General features: G+C 63.1%; 1 non-coding gene across 1 annotated transcript; it reads right to left on the minus strand.

Moving 5' to 3' along the window:
• Nucleotides 1-7,805: 7,805 nt before the first annotated feature.
• Nucleotides 7,806-7,924, minus strand: LOC131863758 (5S ribosomal RNA). The gene has a single exon (XR_009362653.1). It is a non-coding gene; the product is annotated as a 5S ribosomal RNA (ribosomal RNA).
• Between the last annotated feature and the right edge of the window lie 411 nt (nucleotides 7,925-8,335).

Genomic DNA, 8,335 nt, shown 5'->3' on the forward strand with positions numbered 1-8,335 from the left:
GTTATGAGCTTGTCGCAGTGTGTACTTAGCAAACCGCGACCCACGTGCGAATCCACCCCGGCCACCCACCCCCGTCGAGGTGCACACCCTCCCTCGCGAAGTGCGCCCCGTTCGCCAAGTGTGAGCCCTGCCCGGGTGCGCGCACCTTGCTAGGGCGTCGGGTGTGCACCCGGCCCGGCCTACGTGCGTGCACCTGGAGGGGGCGTCGTGTGCGTGCAGTGTCCCGTCTGCAACGCGGTGCCCACACACCACCTCGGGCGCAACGACCTGCGCTCACATGTGGGCCGAGTGCACCTTGGTGCATGTTCGGGGCGCCTCGGGTGCACGCTCGATCTTGCCCCGGTGCACCAAGGCGCTCGGTTTGCCCCGGGTGCGCACTTGGTGCAAGGTGGGCACCCAAAATAGGGATCAAGCACCAAAACACAAGTTTCGGGATGCAAAATGGGACCCAAGGACCACAAATGCGTTCCAAGACCCATGATGGGTCCACGAGAACAAAAATGTGTTCCGAGACTTAATAAACAAATATTGGGTTTTAGGAGAAGAAACATGCTCTGATGCCCAAAACGAGAATCGACCCCGAAAAGGCCACAGGCCAAAAGTGGGATGCGAGACAAAAAAAAATGGGACCCGAGGACCAAAATTGGGTTCCCAGGTCGAAGACAGGGCAACCGGACAAGAAACGACCTCTAAGGCTCGAAATGAGTCCCGACGACTAAAACTTGACAAGAAGCACCCATCATGCACCCAACTCGACACCCATGGGATGCCGACCCACCCGGGCTTCCACCTAGCACACCTTGGCACCCACCCACCCTCGCACCCAACCTCGCACCCAACTTAGCACCTTTGAACCCACATTGGCACTCACCCTGACCCTGGCACCTTGGAACCCACATTGGCACTCACCTTGACCCTGGCACCCACCTTTGCACTCACCTTGGGACCCACCCTGGCTCCCACCTCGGCACCCACCCAGACACCCACCTTGGTTCCTTGGCACCCACCTTGGATCCTTGGCACCCACCCCGACACCCACCTTGGCACGCAACTTGGCTACTTGCCACCCACCTTGGCTCCTTGACGCCCACCCCGACAACCACCCCGTGACCTACCCTGGCTAGGGTTGGTGCACACCCACCCTGGTGCCCACCTTGGCACCCACCCTATGACCCACCTTGGCACGCACCTTAGTACCCACCCCGTTACCCACCCTAGGACCCACCCCGTGACCCACCTTGGCCAGGGTGGGTGCCTTGGTGCGCACAACTTGCCTGGGCTGCACACCAGGGCGGGCTCAAGATGGCACCCGCGTTCCGTTTTTTTCACTATCTTTCAAAACGGAAATTTTAAAATCTCATTTTTTTCTTTTTTTTGCCTTTTCTGGAAATTAGTGAAGGCAGCGCATCAAAGGTGCGCAATGCTGGTGCGAACCCGGGAGCGCTCCGATGTGTGCTCCAAGGTGCGGCGTGCACGAAGTCCGAGCCCGGTTTGCCCCGGGTGCGCACCTCGCGTGCACCTTCGCCGGGGTGAGCACCTTGGCTGGGTTGCGCGCCCTGGTGCGTACCAAGGAGCGCTCTGAAGTGTGCTCCAAGGTGCGGCGTGCACGAAGTCGGAGCCCGGTTTGCCCCGGGTGTGCACCTCGGGTGCGCACCTCGCGTGCACCTTCGCTGCGGTGGGCACCTTGGCTGGGTTGCGCGCCTTGGTGGGCACCATGCAGTGCACGAAGTCGGAGCCCGGTTTGCCCCGGGCGCGCACCTCCGCCAGGGTGGGCACCTTGGTGCGCACAACTTGCCTGGGCTGCGCATCAGGAAGGGCTCAAGATGGCACCCGCGTTCCGTTTTTTTCACTATCTTTCAGAACGGAAATTTTAAAATATCGTTTTTTTTTGCCTTTTCTGGAAATTAGTGAAGGCAGCGCATCAAAGGTGCGCAACGCTGGTGCGAACCTGGGAGCGCTCCGATGTGTGCTCCAAGGTGCGGCGTGCACGAAGTCGGAGCCCGGTTTGCCCCGGGTGCGCCCTGGTGGGCACCATGGTGCGCACCAAGGAGCGCTCCGAAGTGTGCTCCAAGGTGCGGCCTGCACGAAGTCGGAGCCCGGTTTGCCCCGGGTGTGCACCTCGGGTGGGCACCTTGGTGCGCATGCCTTGCCTGGGCTGCGCACCAGGGCGGGCTCAAGATGGCACCCGCGTTCCTTTTTTTTCACTATCTTTCAAAACGGAAATTTTAAAATCTCATTTTTTTTTGCCTTTTTCTGGAAATTAGTGAAGGCAGCGCATCAAAGGTGCGCACCTCGCTGCCCACCACGGTGCGCAACGCCGGTGGGCACCCGGGAGTGCTTCGAAGTGTGCTCCAAGGTGCTGCGTGCACGTTGTCGGAGCCCGGTTTGCCCCGGGTGCGCACCTCGCGTGCACCTTCGTCGGGGTGGGCACCTTGGCTTGGTTTGCCCCGGCTGCGCTCCGAAGCGGGGTTATTGGAGCGCCGCCTCTTTTTTTGTCGGAGCGTTTGGTGGGGTTTCTCGCATTGGCTCTTCCGAGGCCCGGTTGCCACCCTGGCGCGCACGAAGTCGGAAGTAGGGTTAATTGCCCGGGTGCGCACCTTTGCCAGGGTGGCACCTTACCTGGGCTGCGCACCAGGGCGGGCTCAAGATGGCACGCGCGTTCCGTTTTTTTCACTATCTTTCAAAACGGAAATTTTAAAATCTCCTTTTTTTTTTGCCTTTTCTGGAAATTAGTGAAGGCAGCGCATCAAAGGTGCGCACCTCGCTGCCCACCTTGGTGTGCTCTGAGGTGCGCACCCGGGAGCGCTACGAAGTGTGCTCCAAGGTGCGGCGTGCACGTTGTCGGAGCCCGGTTTGCCCCGGGTGCGCACCTCGCCTGCACCTTGGCCGGGGTGGGCACCTTGGCTGGGTTTGCCCAGGGTGCGCTCCGAAGCGGGGTTACTGGAGCGCCCCCTCTTTTTTTGTCAGAGAGTTTGGTGGGGTTTCTCGCATTGGCTCTTCCCAGGCCCGGTTGTTGGGTGCGCTCCCACCCTGGCGCGCGCGAAGTTGGAAGTTGGGTTAATTGCCCGGGCGCGCACCTTCGCCAGGGTGGGCACCTTGGTGCGCAAACCTTGGCTGGGCTGCGCACCAGGGCGGGCTCAAGATGGCACCAGCATTCCCTTTTTCTCACTATCTTTCAAAACGGAAATTTTAAAATCTCATTTTTTTTTTGCCTTTTATGGAAATTAGTGAAGGCATCGCATCAAAGGTGCGCACCTCGCTGCCCACCTTGGTGTGCTCCGAGGTGCCCACCACGGTGCGCAACGCCGGTGCGAACCCGGGAGCGCCCCGATGTGTGCTCCAAGGTGCGGCGTGCACGAAGTCGGACCCCGGTTTGCCCCGGGTGCGCACCTCGCGTGCACCTTGGTGCGCACACCTTGGCTGGGTTGCGCGGCCTGGTGGGCACCATGGTGCGCACCAAGGAGCGCTCCGAAGTGTGCTCCAAGGTGCGGCGTGCACGAAGTCGGAGCCCGGTTTGCCCCGGGTGCGCACCTTCGCCGCGGTGGGCACCATGGCGTGCACGAAGTCGGAGCCCGGTTTGCCCCGGGTGCGCACCTCGCGTGCACCTTCGCCGGGGTGGGCACCTCGGCTGGGTTGCGCGCCCTGGTGCGCACCAAGGAGCGCTCTGAAGTGTGCTCCAAGGTGCGGCGTGCACGAAGTCGGAGCCCGGTTTGCCCCGGGTGTGCACCTCGCGTGCACCTTCGCTGCGGTGGGCACCTTGGCTGGGTTGCGCGCCTTGGTGGGCACCATGCAGTGCACGAAGTCGGAGCCCGGTTTGCCCCGGGCGCGCACCTCCGCCAGGGTGGGCACCTTGGTGCGCACAACTTGCCTGGGCTGCGCACCAGGAAGGGCTCAAGATGGCACCCGCGTTCCGTTTTTTTCACTATCTTTCAGAACGGAAATTTTAAAATATCGTTTTTTTTTGCCTTTTCTGGAAATTAGTGAAGGCAGCGCATCAAAGGTGCGCAACGCTGGTGCGAACCTGGGAGCGCTCCGATGTGTGCTCCAAGGTGCGGCGTGCACGAAGTCGGACCCCGGTTTGCCCCGGGTGCGCACCTCGCGTGCACCTTGGTGCGCACACCTTGGCTGGGTTGCGCGCCCTGGTGGGCACCATGGTGCGCACCAAGGAGCGCTCCGAAGTGTGCTCCAAGGTGCGGCGTGCACGAAGTCGGAGCCCGGTTTGCCCCGGGTGCGCACCTCGCGTGCACCTTCGCCGCGGTGGGCACCATGGCGTGCACGAAGTCGGAGCCCGGTTTGCCCCGGGTGCGCACCTCGCGTGCACCTTCGCCGGGGTGGGCACCTTGGTGTGCAGACCTTGGCTGGGTTGCGCGCCCTGGTGGGCACCATGGTGCGCACCAAGGAGCGCTCCGAAGTGTGCTCCAAGGTGCGGCCTGCACGAAGTCGGAGCCCGGTTTGCCCCGGGTGTGCACCTCGGGTGGGCACCTTGGTGCGCATGCCTTGCCTGGGCTGCGCACCAGGGCGGGCTCAAGATGGCACCCGCGTTCCTTTTTTTTCACTATCTTTCAAAATGGAAATTTTAAAATCTCATTTTTTTTTGCCTTTTTCTGGAAATTAGTGAAGGCAGCGCATCAAAGGTGCGCACCTCGCTGCCCACCACGGTGCGCAACGCCGGTGGGCACCCGGGAGTGCTTCGAAGTGTGCTCCAAGGTGCTGCGTGCACGTTGTCGGAGCCCGGTTTGCCCCGGGTGCGCACCTCGCGTGCACCTTCGTCGGGGTGGGCACCTTGGCTGGGTTTGCCCCGGCTGCGCTCCGAAGCGGGGTTATTGGAGCGCCGCCTCTTTTTTTGTCGGAGCGTTTGGTGGGGTTTCTCGCATTGGCTCTTCCGAGGCCCGGTTGCCACCCTGGCGCGCACGAAGTCGGAAGTAGGGTTAATTGCCCGGGTGCGCACCTTTGCCAGGGTGGGCACCTTACCTGGGCTGCGCACCAGGGCGGGCTCAAGATGGCACGCGCGTTCCGTTTTTTTCACTATCTTTCAAAACGGAAATTTTAAAATCTCCTTTTTTTTTTGCCTTTTCTGGAAATTAGTGAAGGCAGCGCATCAAAGGTGCGCACCTCGCTGCCCACCTTGGTGTGCTCTGAGGTGCGCACCCGGGAGCGCTACGAAGTGTGCTCCAAGGTGCGGCGTGCACGTTGTCGGAGCCCGGTTTGCCCCGGGTGCGCACCTCGCCTGCACCTTGGCCGGGGTGGGCACCTTGGCTGGGTTTGCCCAGGGTGCGCTCCGAAGCGGGGTTACTGGAGCGCCCCCTCTTTTTTTGTCAGAGCGTTTGGTGGGGTTTCTCGCATTGGCTCTTCCCAGGCCCGGTTGTTGGGTGCGCTCCCACCCTGGCGCGCGCGAAGTTGGAAGTTGGGTTAATTGCCCGGGCGCGCACCTTCGCCAGGGTGGGCACCTTGGTGCGCACACCTTGGCTGGGCTGCGCACCAGGGCGGGCTCAAGATGGCACCAGCATTCCCTTTTTCTCACTATCTTTCAAAACGGAAATTTTAAAATCTCGTTTTTTTTTTGCCTTTTATGGAAATTAGTGAAGGCATCGCATCAAAGGTGCGCACCTCGCTGCCCACCTTGGTGTGCTCCGAGGTGCCCACCACGGTGCGCAACGCCGGTGCGAACCCGGGAGCGCCCCGATGTGTGCTCCAAGGTGCGGCGTGCACGAAGTCGGACCCCGGTTTGCCCCGGGTGCGCACCTCGCGTGCACCTTGGTGCGCACACCTTGGCTGGGTTGCGCGGCCTGGTGGGCACCATGGTGCGCACCAAGGAGCGCTCCGAAGTGTGCTCCAAGGTGCGGCGTGCACGAAGTCGGAGCCCGGTTTGCCCCGGGTACGCACCTCGCGTGCACCTTCGCCGGGGTGGGCACCTCGGCTGGGTTGCGCGCCCTGGTGCGCACCAAGGAGCGCTCCGAAGTGTGCTCCAAGGTGCGGCGTGCACGAAGTCGGAGCCCGGTTTGCCCCGGGTGCGCACCTTCGCCGCGGTGCGCACCATGGCGTGCACGAAGTCGGAGCCCGGTTTGCCCCGGGTGCGCACCTCGCGTGCACCTTCGGCGGGGTTGCGCGCCCTGGTGGGCACCATGGTGCGCACCAAGGAGCGCTCCGAAGTGTGCTCCAAGGTGCGGCGTGCACGAAGTCGGAGCCCGGTTTGCCCCGGGTGCGCACCTCGCGTGCACCTTCGGCGGGGTTGCGCGCCCTGGTGGGCACCATGGTGCGCACCAAGGAGCGCTCCGAAGTGTGCTCCAAGGTGCGGCGTGCACGAAGTCGGAGCCCGGTTTGCCCCGGGTGCGCACCTCACGTGCACCTTCGCCGCGGTGGGCACCATGGCGTGCACGAAGTCGGAGCCCGGTTTGCCCCGGGTGCGCACCTCGCGTGCACCTTCGCCGGGGTGGGCACCTCGGCTGGGTTGCGCGCCCTGGTGCGCACCAAGGAGCGCTCCGAAGTGTGCTCCAAGGTGCGGCGTGCACGAAGTCGGAGCCCGGTTTGCCCCGGGTGCGCACCTCGCGTGCACCTTCGCCAGGGTGGGCACCTCGGTGCGCACACCTTCTCAATGTTTTCTTGCCTTTTCTGGAAATTGGTGAAGGCAGCGCATCAAAGGTGCGCACCTCGGTGTGCTCCGAGGTGCGAACCCGAGAGCGCTCCGAGGTGCCCACGAAGTCGAAAGTCGGGTTAATTGCATTGTTTTCCCCGGGTGCGCTCCGAGGTGCGCAACATCGGCGCGCACCAAGGAGGGCTCCGAAGTGTGCTCCAAGGTGCGCACGATGGCGTGCACCTCTGGTGCGCACGATTCGGAGCTCGGTTTGACCGGGGTGCGCACACCTTGGCTGGGTTGCGCACCTTTTGTGCGCTCCAAGGTGCGCACGAAGTCGGAGCTCGGTTTGCCCCGGGTGCGCACCTTCGCCAGGGTGCGCACCTTGATGCGCACGCCTTGGCTGGGCTGCGCACCTTGGTGGGCGCCATGGTGCGCACCTTTCGTGCGCTCCAAGGTGCGCACGAAGTCGGAGCTCGGTTTGCCCCGGGTGCGCACCTTGGTGGGCGCCATGGTGCACTCCGAGGTGCCCAAGATTGGTGCGCACCAAGGAGCGCTCCGAAGTGCGCTCCAAGGTGCGCGCGAAGTCGAAAGTTGGGTTAATTGTCCGGTTTGCCTCGGGTGCGCACCTTGCGTGCACCTTCGCCAGGGTGGGCGCCTTGGTGCGCACACCTTGGCTGGGCTGCGCACACCTTGGCACCCGCGTTTCCTTCATTTTAAATTTTTTTTTTTTACAATCTCTCAAGTGGGAAATTCTATAATCTCAACTTTTTTTGCCTTTTCAGGAAACTTTTGAATGGAGCGCATCATTGGTGCGCTCCGAAGTGTGCTCCAAAGCTCTCTCCAGCTGCGTGCACCTGCCCCGGCCGCGCACCCGGCCCCGCCCAGCTTCGCTCACCTGTCCCGGGCGTCTGGTGCGGAACCTTAGAGTAAGAAACATCACCGTGCACCTTGGCCAACGTGCGCGACTCGACCGAGCGCGCACTGGCCGAGGTGCACACCGATTTCACCTGGGTGCGCGCGCAGCACCTCGGGCGCACCGGGGTGCGCGCACAACGCCCGGGTTGCACCGTGGCCTGTGTGCTCGGGGCGCCTCGGGTGCGCGCTCGGTGTCGCCCCCCGCGCGCGCGGTAGTGCGGGCAGCGCACCCCGGCCCGGCCCGGCCCCGACGAGAACGCAAACGGGCAAAAGGTTTATTCAAATAGCATTGCGACGCCCGGCGAAAAACTAAAAAAGGGTGCAACACCGGGACTTCCCGGGAGGTCACCCATCCCAGTACTACTCCGGCCCAAGCGCGCTTAACTGCGGAGTTCTGATGGGATCCGGTGCACTAACGCTGGTATGATCGCACCCGTTATGAGCTTGTCGCAGTGTGTACTTAGCAAACCGCGACCCACGTGCGAATCCACCCCGGCCACCCACCCCCGTCGAGGTGCACACCCTCCCTCGCGAAGTGCGCCCCGTTCGCCAAGTGTGAGCCCTGCCCGGGTGCGCGCACCTTGCTAGGGCGTCGGGTGTGCACCCGGCCCGGCCTACGTGCGTGCACCTGGAGGGGGCGTCGTGTGCGTGCAGTGTCCCGTCTGCAACGCGGTGCCCACACACCACCTCGGGCGCAACGACCTGCGCTCACATGTGGGCCGAGTGCACCTTGGTGCATGTTCGGGGCGCCTCGGGTGCACGCTCGATCTTGCCCCGGTGCACCAAGGCGCTCGGTTTGCCCCGGGTGCGCACTTGGTGCAAGGTGGGCACCCAAAATAGGGATCA

Source organism: Cryptomeria japonica, unplaced genomic scaffold (assembly GCF_030272615.1).
Source record: "Cryptomeria japonica unplaced genomic scaffold, Sugi_1.0 HiC_scaffold_68, whole genome shotgun sequence".
NCBI classification, from domain to species: Eukaryota; Viridiplantae; Streptophyta; class Pinopsida; order Cupressales; family Cupressaceae; genus Cryptomeria; species Cryptomeria japonica.